General features: G+C 41.8%; 1 protein-coding gene across 16 annotated transcripts in view; it reads left to right on the top strand.

The window, feature by feature from the left end:
• The first annotated feature begins 6,223 nt into the window (after positions 1-6,223).
• Positions 6,224-13,365, top strand: part of MTUS1 (microtubule associated scaffold protein 1) — a 145,369-nt gene continuing 138,227 nt past the window's right edge. For 4 of the 16 annotated variants that reach the window (XR_011498871.1, XM_070500055.1, XM_044760411.2 and 1 more), the window contains exon 1: positions 6,582-6,741. The gene's annotated coding sequence lies outside the window, so the exon portion shown is untranslated. Of the gene's footprint in view, positions 6,354-6,548; positions 6,742-13,365 lie in introns of those variants that run through there. The other 12 variants (XM_070500053.1, XM_070500045.1, XM_070500051.1 and 9 more) reach the window with 10 other exon arrangements.

Below are 13,365 nucleotides of genomic sequence, written 5' to 3'. Positions count from 1 at the left end.
TGTCTTATATTTTATCCTTACAACAACCCCACAAGATCTAAAGAACTAATTTTATAAAAGAGAAATGAGATCCAGACAGGTCAAATCAGTTAAAACATATCTAGGTGTCAAATCAATTCTTCTAGGGGCCAGCCCAGTGGTGCAGCTGTTAAGTGTGCACGTTCTGCTTCGGTGGCCCGGGGTTCGCTGGTTCGGCTCCCTGGTACGGACACGGCACCACTTGGCACGCCACGCTGTGGTAGGCATCCCACATATAAAGTAGAGGAAGATGGGCATGGATGTTAGCTCAGGGCCAGTCTTCCTCAGCAAAAAGAGGAGGATTGGCGGCAGTTAGCTCAGGGCTAATCTTCCTCAAAAAAACGAAACAAAACAAAACTAATTCTTCTAATTTGTGTCCTCGATTTTGGAGTGATAATGGTATTTTTTATTGCTTGTAATAGATTTATTCTCCTATTCAAGATTTGCAGACAATATAAAACATTTCCTGGGTTAAACAACAGATAACAATTAGCTGTGGGTTTCTAGAACGGATAATCAGATTGTAAATTAGTGGGAATTAACCATAATTTTGTAAGTACTCAAAAAGAGATTAAAAGTATACTTATCCAAAATAGATAAATCTTTGGTGGTGTTAAATTACTGCCCGGGATTAGTAACCTGACTTCTCAGTGTTCTAGATACTCAAGGGTAAGATTGTCTTACTTTCTGGTGACTAACCAGGTGCTGACTTACAATGTTGGCACACTGCAATTAGATTTAGGTAAACATAGTGTTAGTTCTACTGGATGGAGAAAATAATGATGATAATATTTTCAGTGGCTCTTTCCTGAATTGCCAGCCTATGTTTAGAAGAGTGATTATATTTTGAGGAATGCTTGTGTAACAGCACGAGGGCTAACTGCTGTTGTTTATTTAGTTTACGGCTCTTCCTACATCATGATTTGCAAACATTTGTTAGAACTTAGAACACTAGGCCCACTTGACTCCATACCATTTGTGAATGGAGAGGATCTCAGAATCGAGTATGGATCAGCACCTATGAATCAAGATCAAAAGTTGCAAAAGGGTGCTGGCCCCGTGGCCGAGTGGTCAAGTTCGCGTGCTCCACTTCGGCAGCTCAAGGTTTCACTGGTCCAGATCCTGGGTGCGGACATGGCACTGCTCATCAGGCCATGCTGAGGCAGCGTCCCACATCCCACAACTAGAAGGACCTAAAACTAGAATGTACAACAATGTACTAGAGGATTTTGGAGAGAAGAAGAAGAAGAATTAAAAAAAAAAAAAAGATTGGCAACAGGTTTTAGCTAAACTGCCAATCTTAAAAAAACCACAAAAATTTGCAAAAGGAATGAACCAAAAATCAATCAGTAGACCAGGCCTGGACACTGGGTACCAGTGACAATGCAATAAAGCTGAACCCATTGGGCTCCATGGGTTTACACTCTTTGCACTTTTTTCAGTCGATCACTGATCAATTAGCAGGGCCCAAGGGGCATGGGGGCAGGTTGGAAGGCTGCCCCCAGCTCTCGAAGGGCTTACATTTGGCTAAGAGAACAAGGCCAGAGACATAAATTACAAGCAAATTCAACGAGTCTAAGTAGACTGTGATAGTCTCAAAGGTATGAGGCTTCACAGCCACAGACTTCTCATTTTATTGGTCATGAAGCACCAAATACTTTGAAATTGAAAATACATCCCCTTTTTAAGGGAAGGCTCCGTCTGATTGGAGCAAAGACTAACCAATTCCAAGTGTGACACAGTTATGATTCATTGTCAAGAGTGGATTACGCAGACCAGTAGTTTCTTTAGTCATGACATTTTAAGTACTCCAAGTAAACATTTTTAAAGTGGTTGCATAACAAACTGGTGGTGCTATATTTTTTTTTAAAATTTTTTCCTAATATGAAGAGGTCAAAAGCAGAATTACAGAACAACTTGTTTGTGGGTGAGCTAAAATAATTTTGGCATCATGCTGTAAGAATGACTCCTACAGAGTCTGTAAATGGAATAGAAGGACTGATGAAGATGCCTTCCATGGTACGGAAGAATGAAAGATTTTTTCAGATGCTTTCTGGTCATTTTGATAAGAGGAAGCTATGTTTCCTTATTATTGCTACTACTTGAACTTGCAACAAGAAACTCTTTTCTTTCTTGAGATACTTTATTTATAAATCTGCAGACTTCTACACCAGAACATCCCTATTCTGATAGTTACCCTTCTGGAACAATGAAAGGAGAGTCTCTAAGGAAGAAGAATGGATAATTAGGAACCCAAGAGTATTTTGCAAAGAAATCCAGACCATTCACTGTTCTCATGCTCTTTTCCTGCTGTGCAATCATTGCTATAGCTGGTCAGTTTGTGTATTTGCCCACTCCTGTCTCACCATCTTGGGATACAAGAGTTAAGAGTCATGTGATTATTTGTAATAGACATTTTCTCTCAACAGAAATAGGAAAAAAGTCATCAACAGTATCACAAAATTCCAGCATTCTGGGTCTTTGCCACTGTGACAATTCTTCAACACCTATCAAGTGACTGGCTGACTAGGAATTTTCTGGAATGTTGTATAAAGCAACTGTGTCTGTCTTTGAGGCGAGGGATTTGTGGACATGTTAGAATTTTACCATAAGCATATTTGACTTTCAGAAGCATATATGAAGGAAATGCTATCCATACAGCCCCCGCATCTACAGTCAACCTTTGATCCCATTATGCTCTCATAAGGCTTCCGGGACTTTGGCCTGGTCCCTGGCTGGGTGAATACCTTCGTCAAGTTCAGTTTTACTGTAATACTTTTGGTTTTTATTCAAAGCCATTATGAAAAATAACCATATAAAGTTTCTTACAGAATTATTAATAATCAATTGTTTTCCATTCTGAGGTTTGATCTGAAACACCAGTGGAAAAAAATGCTCTCTGAATTCAGTGCTGGGAAAAGTTTTGCTTCCCTTGGCGAACTCTTAGCCCCTTTTGAAAATCGCAATTACCTAACTGGTTGGGGCACTTGGCTACCAGGAAGCTCGGAGGTTTAATTTGGTACTCAATGGTATGTTTACTTTTTACCTGTGTTTTTCCTTGGATCCTATTTTATACTTCTGTGTATTTATTTTTTAAGTTTACTGGGCCTGCTTTTTAGAATTGTTCAAGTTCCTTGTTCAATAAAGTGGTGGGGTAAGTAAATATAAATGTCACAAATTAAAAAAAGGGATCAAGTTGGGGAATAAAATGACTCCATGACATTCCCATGGAATTACTCCCTCACTGCTCAAATCAATGTGCTGGAGTTTCCCCCTTGGGAATCAAGCCTGGAGCTCTTTTTTCATTTCTGATTGAATGTGATTTGGGGAAAATTAGCTGGAAGCTCTACCCCAGGGAGAGGTCACTGCTAATAAAATTCTGAAGAATTTGCAAACTCATCATTTTCACCATAATCGCAGCGTGTTAGTTAGAGTTTTATGTACTAAAGTCTTCCTGTTTAGATAAACAAGAGAAGAAATAGTTTGAAAGCATAGAGCATTTTGCTCCCCTCCATTATGCATGAGAAATTTGTTTATTTCATCTATAAGTGAAATTAGCAGGGAGAGAATCTTAGCCATTCCTGATGATGAAACTTCCAAGGGGTGAAAAATTTTTAGATATTGGAATGGGTACTATTATTTATATGGCTCAAAATTTAAAAAGTACAAAATTATATCTAGTGAAAAGTTTCTCTTCAAACCTTGTCTGCCAGCTGTCCAGCTCCTTTCCCCAGAAGGAACCAATCTTATCAATTTCTGAGATCTTTCAGAGATATTTTATGCGTATACAAACAAATATATGTATATATGTATACATACAAGTTTATATAATTTCCCCCTTTTTAATAGAAAGGGTAGCATACTATCAGATAATTGTTTTGTATTTAAAAAAAATTGTGCACACAATCTATCTTGGAGATCATAAAAGTATAAAGACCTTTCTCATTCTTTTCTTTCTTTCTTTCTTTCTTTCTTTCTTTCTTTCTTTCCTTCTTTCCTTCTTTCCTTCTTTCCTTCTTTCCTTCTTTCTTTCTTTCTTTCTTTCTTTCTTTCGAGGAAGATTAGCCCTGAGCTAACATCTGCTGCCAATTGTCCTCTTTTTGCTGAGAAAGACTGGCCCCGAGCTAACATCCATGCCCATCTTCCTCTGCTTTATACGTGGGATGCCTACCACAGCATGGCCTGATAAGCAGTGCCATGTCCGAACCTGGGATCCAAACCAGCAAATCCCAGGCCACTGAAGCGGAAAGTGGGAACTTAACCACTGCGCCACCGGATTGGCCTGATGGAGGTGATTCTAACTTGCATTGCCACCGCCTGTTTCTTCACACTTTTGCCAACACACAGGCGCTTTCAAACTTGCTAATCTTTGCCAATCTGAGTGAAAAGATGGTTTCTTAATGCAGTTTTAACTTGCTTTTTTCTAATGGAGAAGAAAAATATGCTAGCTTATTTTTAGGACGAAGGGCCACAAAGTTATGTGGAGTCGTTACTGACCCTTAAATTGTTCCTGGAGTCTGCAGCAGGTTGACATTAGAGTTCAGAGATCAAGAACATGGCAACGTGCCCAGAACTGAGACGGAAAGAAAAGTCAGCAGGTCCCATTTCAAACATATTTGCCTTGACAGAGTCCCTGTTGATGTCCCTAGAAGGTAGGTTCTGTTTTTATGTGGTTGCAATCGGAAGCTAAGTTTCAAATTCCCCAATGGCCACAAAAGTAGCTTCTAATTACTTAGGAGAAGGTGTGCATCTTTTCCCTTCCAATCCATCCCATAGAAAAATGAAGTAAAACAGGTTCTGTATTTATAGATATAACTAAGCCACACAATAGAATTTGGGTTGGACTGAATCATCTGGGTCACATGAGGGCTGTAAAGATCAAATGATACGTTTGAGGCTAAAAGTGTTCTGCTTAGGGAGAAGGCCTGTCGCTAATTAGCATAACTGCCTCATGCCTTGCAGGAACGACCTGAAGGGTTTGTTTCTGTTTTTTGTTTTTGGTGCTTTCGCAGAAGGGAGAATCACTCAATCCTATTTAATGCTGTATCTCTTTAAAAAAAAAATCATAGGCCTTTTCCTAAACTCATTGATATGTTAGTTACGAGTCTGTCTTTACAACAGGGACTTCAAAAGCCAGTGAGACTTGTTATCACGTGATGGAATAAAAAAAGAGAGGATTAGAAATTAGGCCTGCTGGATTTGCATTTGCCCCTCACTAGCTGTGTGACTTTAAGAAAGTCACTGGACCTTTCTGAGCTTCATTTCCTCATCTGAAAAATGGAGATAATCATCTGACCTATATACCCCTGGGTCTTGAGGCAATAATCGAACGTTGTACAGGTGAAAGGGCTTTAACTGTAAATGGCGATACATCTGTTAGTTGAGCTAATATGATGATATAGAAAACTTTGTCAGATACAGTATCCTCAGATTAATTCTCAGAAAAAGCTTACTTCTCTTAAAAAGCTCGTAGCAAATCCAAACCAGGTAATTAAATTTTTAAAAAGAATTTTGGACTCAGGTTGTCTGACACTTAATGGTTCAGTAACGTTACACCTCTCATAGGTGGAATAACATCTTTGGAAAAGCTTTGTATTAAAAATATGCTTATAGAAGAAAATATTTTATGGGCCTAATAGCTATGGATGCAATTTGCTTAGTTTAGCAAAGAGAATGGACTTAATTTGTGTTAGAGAAAAGGGGGCAGACCTCGTTTTCTCTCTTCCTACTTTTTCTTCGAAGGTGGAACAGCTGGAGCTCATTTCTTTAACCTTTAATAGGTGTTTGGTAGTAAACGTCCCAGAAGGAGGAAAATAATACAGACCGGCAGTCGGACACTCTGAAGTGACAATCACTGCTGCTTCTTTGTAAACCTCCGCCCTGATCCTTCTGCCACCTTCCCACTCCCTAGCCCACACCCGGCCCGCCCTCGCCGCAGTGCCCCACTGCTAGCGGGAAGTCAGAGAGAGCCCACGGGGCACACAGGTGGCAAGAGGGGAGGAGGCGGCAGATCCTCTCAGCAGCCCGGCCCGGCTTGGGGCCCCAGCCCTGGGCGCCGCAGAGCTCGGGTCACCTGCATTCTGGGCCGCGTGCTCAGCCAGGTGCGCAGGCAGCAGCCCGGGGCGCCACGTTGCACGTGGCAACAGGTGCCGCGCGGTGCTGGGCAGCCGCTGGCGTGGGGCGCGCCGGCACTTAGCCCGGGAGCGCGCGGGACCTCGGGATCGGGCCCCGGGAGCGCGAGAGGAGGGAGCGAGCGGGCAGCCCAGCCCAGCCCGCCCACCTGCCGAGCGGAGCCGGGCGGAGCGCGCGGGAGCCTCGGGGGCCGGCGTCCCGAGGTACGGCCCGGCGCGTCGGTCAAGTTTCTCGGGGTGCAGCGCCCTGCGACGCCGCCTGTCCTTTGTCTCCCACGGTGACGGGGGGACAGAGGCGGCCGCGCTCTGCTATTTACAAGTTTCCCGAACTCCCCGCCCTGGCTCCACCCCCGGCGGCCCGGGAGGCGGGGAGGCTGGGCTCCCGGACTCGGGGTTCCCGCCTGGCACAGCAGCCGCCGCCGGCGTGCGGGCGGGGGTGGGACGAGTGCCCAGGTGCAGGCGCTCCCCCGCGGGCACGGATTGCACCGCGGCCTCCCGGGTGGGCCTGGCGCGCCGCCGCCGGGGGTCCCCAGGGCGCGCCGCCCTGCGTCTCGGCGCCCCGGAGGGCTGGGCTGGCCCGGTGGCGCTGCGGGTAAGTGCGGAGTGGAGTCGATTCCCGCTGCTCAGCTCGTCCGCGGAGGGGGGAGAAAGGACACGGTGAACGCGACCGTCCTGGGGGGACGGGACTGGCTTTAGGGCGGGGCGGGTATTCTAGGGGCTCGGGTGCCCAGGTTGGGGGAGAAGTGGGGAGGCAGTCCCAGAGGAGCGGAGCCTGCGGGGAGCAGGTCTCACGTGGGGTCGGCGCAGCTCGTGCGACAGGGACGGATGCGGATCGCGTAGCTGTCACCTTGAAAGTGACCGAGAGGGTTGCAGTGGACTCAGTTACGCGGACTGGCAAGCATGTCCACTCATCCGGAAGCCGCCCACCAGACACTTGACCCGCCAGGGCCCTGAAGTCCCAGCCTTCTCGCCGGGGGGTTCTCTTGGGCCCATTCTCGGCATAAGGACTCAGGGCTGAAAATGTGGCATTAATGGGGTTGCTGCAATTCCCAAGGCCCTCTCGTCCCGTGCCTTATTACTTCCTGCGGTTCGCTGGTGCTTTGCTAGCTCTCGAGAAAAATCCACCCCTAACTAAGGTCACCTGATTGACTGTTCTATCGTAATTAGTGGACTTAAGTGTTTACTTACCTTAAATCTTTTGTCCTCCTGTTTTCAAGACGTGCTCTTTTCTAGTTATTTGTTCGTTTTGACTTGGAGTAATTTATTTTGGAGTGAGAATGGAGAGATTAATTCTTCATTTAGCTTGCGTAAAGTTCCACATACTCTATTAACTACTATTTAAGTAGTTGATGGCTAAAAAAGGAAATCCAGTGTGTTTTGCTTTGTTTGTTTGAATAAAATCAAAGTGTTAGGCAAAACAGGGTGGATGAAAGCCTTCATGTTTAGCCAAGTGACAGGAATTCAGTCATCATCACACTAAACCCTTAGCCGTGGGCGTGGAGGGTGGGTGTGGAGGTCTTAGGAGTGGAGGCAGGGAGAGAGGGGAATAAAAAGAAGAAATGAGAGTCCATGCTTCCTAGGAACCTATGACCTGCTTACGGAGTTTAGATACACCCAGATAACAGTGTTTGGTTAACCCTAAGAGGAATGGCATAGTTGGAATTGCAATTCTGTAGACACACTGCTTTTTCAGGGATAATTAGGGCAAGAAATGATGGGCTATTTAAATTGAAGCAATGATACCCTGTTTTATAGTGCTTTACAATGTATAAAGTGCTTTTATCGATTTTTTTCCTTAAGTACAATATTCCATAAGGAAAGTTATACAGAGAAATGATTTAGAAATGATTTATTTATCCTTAAAAAACCACAAAAACTTAGGAGTAGAATTTAGTTTAGAATAATATTTGACTCCCACCAACTTTTCCACCTATTTTTAAAATCAGCATGATGTGGAACAAACAGTGCTTGTAGATCAGCACCTTTTAATTGTATATCAGTAATTCAAGGTTACGGTTTTGGAGTATTTCATAGGATTATAAAGTTCTAGCTAGATTTCTTTTGGTATTTCTTGGAAACGAAACTTTAGTTGTTAGACTTAAGCATTTAAAAAGCATGTCACTTGATAGCCCTGTTCTGTTGGCCTTGTTTGTTACCACTTCAAAAGTAATGCATGCTTGCAATATAAAAATTGTTAGACTCAGAAAAAGTATGAGTTAATCCCACCATCCAAAGATAATCATGAGTATTTTCTTTATACTTGTTAATATATGACATTAATAGACTTTTTAGTTATGTAGTTTATACAAATATACTGTTGCATGCTGATTTTTTTTCTGCTTAACATATGAGAAAGTTCCCATGTCATTATAGTTCTTCAAGAATCTTACTTTAGTGGCTACATAATATTACATTATATAGCTGTAACAATTTTAACTATTTTCTTATAGTTGAACTTTTATTTTGAATGACTATTATTACTATATACTTATGCAACAAATATCCTTTATAAAACCTTATCTACAGGGCATATTTCCTTAGGTTAGAGTCCTTGCAATAAAATTGATGGTTCTAAGATCTCTCCTGTTTTTTTTTCCCTCCCGAAAGCCTCAGTGCATGGTCGTATATCCTAGTGTAAGTCCTTCTAGTTCTTCTATGTGAGCTGCTGCCACAGCATGGCTACTGAAACACGGGTGGGGTGGTTCCGCTACTGGAAAATGAACCCCAGGCCGCTGAACCGTGGTAGCCGTGAACTTTAATCCTTAGGCCATCAAGGCTGGGTCTAAGATCTTTTGATACAGATGGACCATTTGCTTTCCAAAAAATGTTTTACCAAAGTATGCTGCCATCAGCACTCAGAGTACCTGTGTTAACTATGTTCTTGTTAATACGGGGAATCATCCTTAAAAGCAAAAATGATTCTTGCCAGCCTTATAGGTGAACAGTGCTATCTCATTATATAAATTTCCACTTCTTTGATTACAGATGACGTTGAACACCAAAAAAATCTAGTTATTTTCCATTTTGATGCGCTTTTAATTGAATATCGTGCCCAGTTTTTCTCTCAGGATGTTAGTATCTTTCTGTTAATTCATAAGAGTCTTTTATGGATTGATAGTAAACCTTTGCCCTTCGTATTGGAGATATTTTTTCACATTTTGTCTTTGCCTTGTAGAGACAAACACTTAGCATATTTATAGTGGTTTTGACATAAAGTTCTCTAATGTAGTCAATCTGTTGACTTTCTCAAACAAAATTTTTAACACTTATAAATCATAGCTTAAGAAGTATATGTGACAATGGCAGAAGATGACTTTTAAAAGAATTTCTCCCCAAATTCTGAATTAAATTATTTTCAAATCCATTCTAAGAAGCTTGTGCAGTAGAGACTGTTGCCGAACAGATTGTAGTGTTGGTGAGACATAGTTGTGGGTGGTGTAGACCATTAGGAACAACATTCTTTGAAATCAGAGCAGAAAGTTGTAAATCCTGGGGAATGAACGTCTTTTAGGTCTGTTCTGTGATTATGTAAACCAGGCTCACAATCCACTCATTTTCAGTCGTTCATTTGTAGTATTATTTTGGCAGAATTCTTTTTATATTCATTATGGTAGTTTCATACTGAATTCTTGATATGAGTCTTACCTTGATGTCTAGTCAGATGTATATGTAGTTTCAAATTTTTCCCAAATTAATTTCCAACGCTACTCATAGATTAAACTATTTATTTGAAGAGGGGGAAAAAGCCTTCCTGATTTCTCAAACTTGAGTTATCTTTCCATACTATGGAAGCTTTAATATGCCCTAAGGATTTTTTTCTTTTCTTTTCTTTTTTTGCTGAGGAAGATTAGCCCTGAGCTAACATCTGCTGCCAGTCTTCCTCTTTTTGCTCTTTTTTTTTTTTTTTGTATGTGAGCCACCACCACAGCATGGCCACTGAGAGATGAGTGGAGTAAGTCTGTTCCTGGGCACTGAACCCTGGCCGCTGAAGCGGAGCATACCGAACTTAACCCCTAGGCCACCAGGGCTGGCCCAGCCCCTGAGAACTTTTAAAGGCCTCACTGAGAGTGTTCTCCATCAGAGCCTGAGTTGTTTTTTTTTTTTTTTTAACTCTCTATGTTTTAGACCTAAGAATATGTCACAGGACCATATATGAGCCATGAGGATGAGGTTGGTGTGTGGTGTGTATGTTTGGGGGTACACAGAAACAGGTCCAGACTTTCTTTTGAGTCTGGTGGGCCTATGAGGAGGTGACCACTCCCGCTTAACTGGTGGGTCCTTGGGCACTGGTGGCTGGTGGCCTCCATCGGAGGTGAAACAGAGTGACTGAGGATGAGTGAGGCCCCTCCCTTTGTTGTTTTTTTAAAAAAAGGGATTGGATGTATGATACCTTAGCCAGGCTGAAATTCAGTTCAGAAAAGCCTGCTTTGACAGGGTTCTCCACACTTGGCTTAAGACAGTCGAGGATAGCCAGGAACTGAGTTTGACTGACAGCTACTTCTAAAGTGTATTTCTAAGCCAAGTTTTATAACAGAATTCCCTAATAATAGTTATTTTTTTTTAAAAAAATTACCTCAATATTCTTCAATATCAGGAGTTATTACTCTTGCATATGGGCATCCATGATATTAATGCATAACTTTTGTTCATTTGGCTCAAGATGAAAAAGACCTTTCCATTTTGAAGATGACAGGTTTGGGGGCTCCTCTTTACTATGTAGATCTACCTATACAATAAAACTTCGTTTTCGTACACTGTAAGCTAATTTGCGATTGCCCCGATGTCTAATTTTTACACAATCAAGAAAGGTTTTGTTCCACAAGTTTTAGCCTGTAAACAAGGTTGAACCTAGCAGTGTCTGTCTTAAGTAAATAGCTTTTAAGCACTTCAGAAGTAGATATTTTCATATAAATCTTTGCTTCCAAAACAGCCTTATTTGTTCATTAAAGCTAGTTGGTTTTCCTTAGCATTCAGTTTAAGCCCCATATTGAAGAGAGATAAAAGAGTATTTATTTGAAGATAAACTGTATTTAAGTTTTGCTAATAGGCCCATATCTAAATTAATGAATGTTCTTGTGTATACATTACTTACATGAGTAAAAGTAAAATCACACATCCTACCTTTTTCTAACCCAGAAGTTTTCATTTTGCAGTTGTAAAACTAAGATAGTTTTGAAGTCACTTAAAGTTTCTCTTGAGGAAACCTGTTTACTTTTTTAGTAGAGTTGAATAGATCATTTTTCAGCATTGGAGGAAGATTAATTGCAGGTTGTAAGTTTCTTAACCTAGCTGGAGAGGGCAAGGCAGTCGCAAGGAAGTTACTTCCAGGTCATGTAACTTTGCCTGAAATTGTCCTGATTCCATGTTTCTGGAAGAGTTGTGTTGAGCAGACGGGCAGGCCTGGCCAGCCTCCCACTGTGTGCACACAGCAAAAGGAAGAGCAGAGACTGGGAGGTAAACAGACTGAGAACACGTCAGTCTTCTAGGTAAGCTGCCAGGGGAAGAGGATTTTAAAGTCATTAAATTAGCTTATCGTCATTCTTTTAAATACTTTAAATATTTGTACTTTGTCAGTTTATACTCAAGCTCAGTTCAAAGAAGAGAAAATTAGCGTTCGAGGGCCGATCAGCCATAATTGCCCTGATCTTCTACAGTTAACTAAAACTTTTCAGGACATTTTGTGTCCACAATTGGCATTGAGAAATGAATCCATCTGGGAGAGGGTCACACTTCTCACAAGAGTAGGAAGGACAGGTGTGAAAATATATTCTTGTGTAAATAAACATATAGCTCAAATAACGTCTGGGGCAGTGTTCAGTAAGTCTTGATGTTGGCTTGTTAGCTTATCTTCTATATTTTTTCTACAATGGAAATTTGGTAATATTTAACTTAGGCATTGTTTATGTATATACCAATTCTGAAGGAAAAGTCAATATTTCTTCACCTTATTTCAGATAAGCAGTTCGTAGGATGTGATTAGCAGCGTTCAGTGACAAATGAGAAACTGTCTTTTGTGTTTATCTCGTGCATTGTTTTGATGATTGTTAATTAATGATATCGAGTTGAAATTGCATGTCCTTTTAAAACATGGCGCACTTGGCTAGCTTCATGGAGCAAAATTAGAAGCCAGTTTAGATATAAGCAGTCTAAGAGATGACATTCAAACGTGGACTCACCCCCTTCCCCTAACCTCTCTGTTAAGTTGTTTTTACCAGAATAATTATGAATTAAATCAGCTTGTGCTATAGAAAGTCTTTTTTTTTTTTTGATGAGGAAGATTGGCCCATAGCTAACATCTGTGCCAATCTTCCTCTATTTTGTATATGGGATGCCACCACAGTGAGGCTTGAGGATGGTGTGTAGGTCCGCACTTGGGATCCGAACCTGTGAACCCTGGGCTGCCAAAGTGGAGCTCGTGAACTTAACCACTACACCACTGGGCCAGCCCCTCAAAAGTCTATTTTTTTATTATGCAGTTACGTGCTGCACCGTAGTCATCTCATTCTTAGGCAAATTACAGAACTGAACCATATTTGCACGTTCCTGCTGACCTAACCCAATAGACTGCAGTTGACGTGAGGATTTAAGTCCTGCTTGCTGGTGAGAGAGTCAGAGAGATTGGAGAAATGAGAAGTCAGTTACAAAGGGTAAATGTTTCCATTTACCAAGAAAAATGCACTTGTTTTATTAGACCCTAAATCCACACCCTCTATATAGAACCAAGTCATGTATACATAGTGTATTGTTAGGACTATGTTTTCATGTTAAATGGTGAATAAAAGGCATGAGTAGAAATCCTTGCTGTCAGAATCTTAAGTTTGATTTTCATCAGCCTTGAACCATGTCTTGAGCACTTTCTGTGGCCAACACTGCCAGGTGGAAGGTGCCAACGGGAAAAGATTTGGCCCCTGTTCTCAGAGGAGTCGGTCAGGGAAGCCTCGCCTGTTGGGAGAAGCGCAGTATTGGACCTGTTAGTAGGTGTTCTGGTTGCTGGAAATTTTCTCCCAGTTTGTTAGGGTTGTGCCGTACGTTGGGACTTCTGCCTGCTACGTTGACCACATTTTGATAAACCTAAGGCTGTTTTGACATTTTTCGGTGATGTAAAGACTCTTGCTCCTTAATCACAATTACTCTTTTTCCTTGTCCCCCAAAATAGTTGAGAAGCAAGATACGTAGCACGACAGTCTGTGGTCTCCTTTTCTTTCTCTGGACCATC

Source organism: Equus asinus, chromosome 27 (assembly GCF_041296235.1).
Source record: "Equus asinus isolate D_3611 breed Donkey chromosome 27, EquAss-T2T_v2, whole genome shotgun sequence".
Lineage (NCBI taxonomy): Eukaryota > Metazoa > Chordata > Mammalia > Perissodactyla > Equidae > Equus > Equus asinus.
This window is presented reverse-complemented; position numbering and strand designations above follow the sequence as displayed.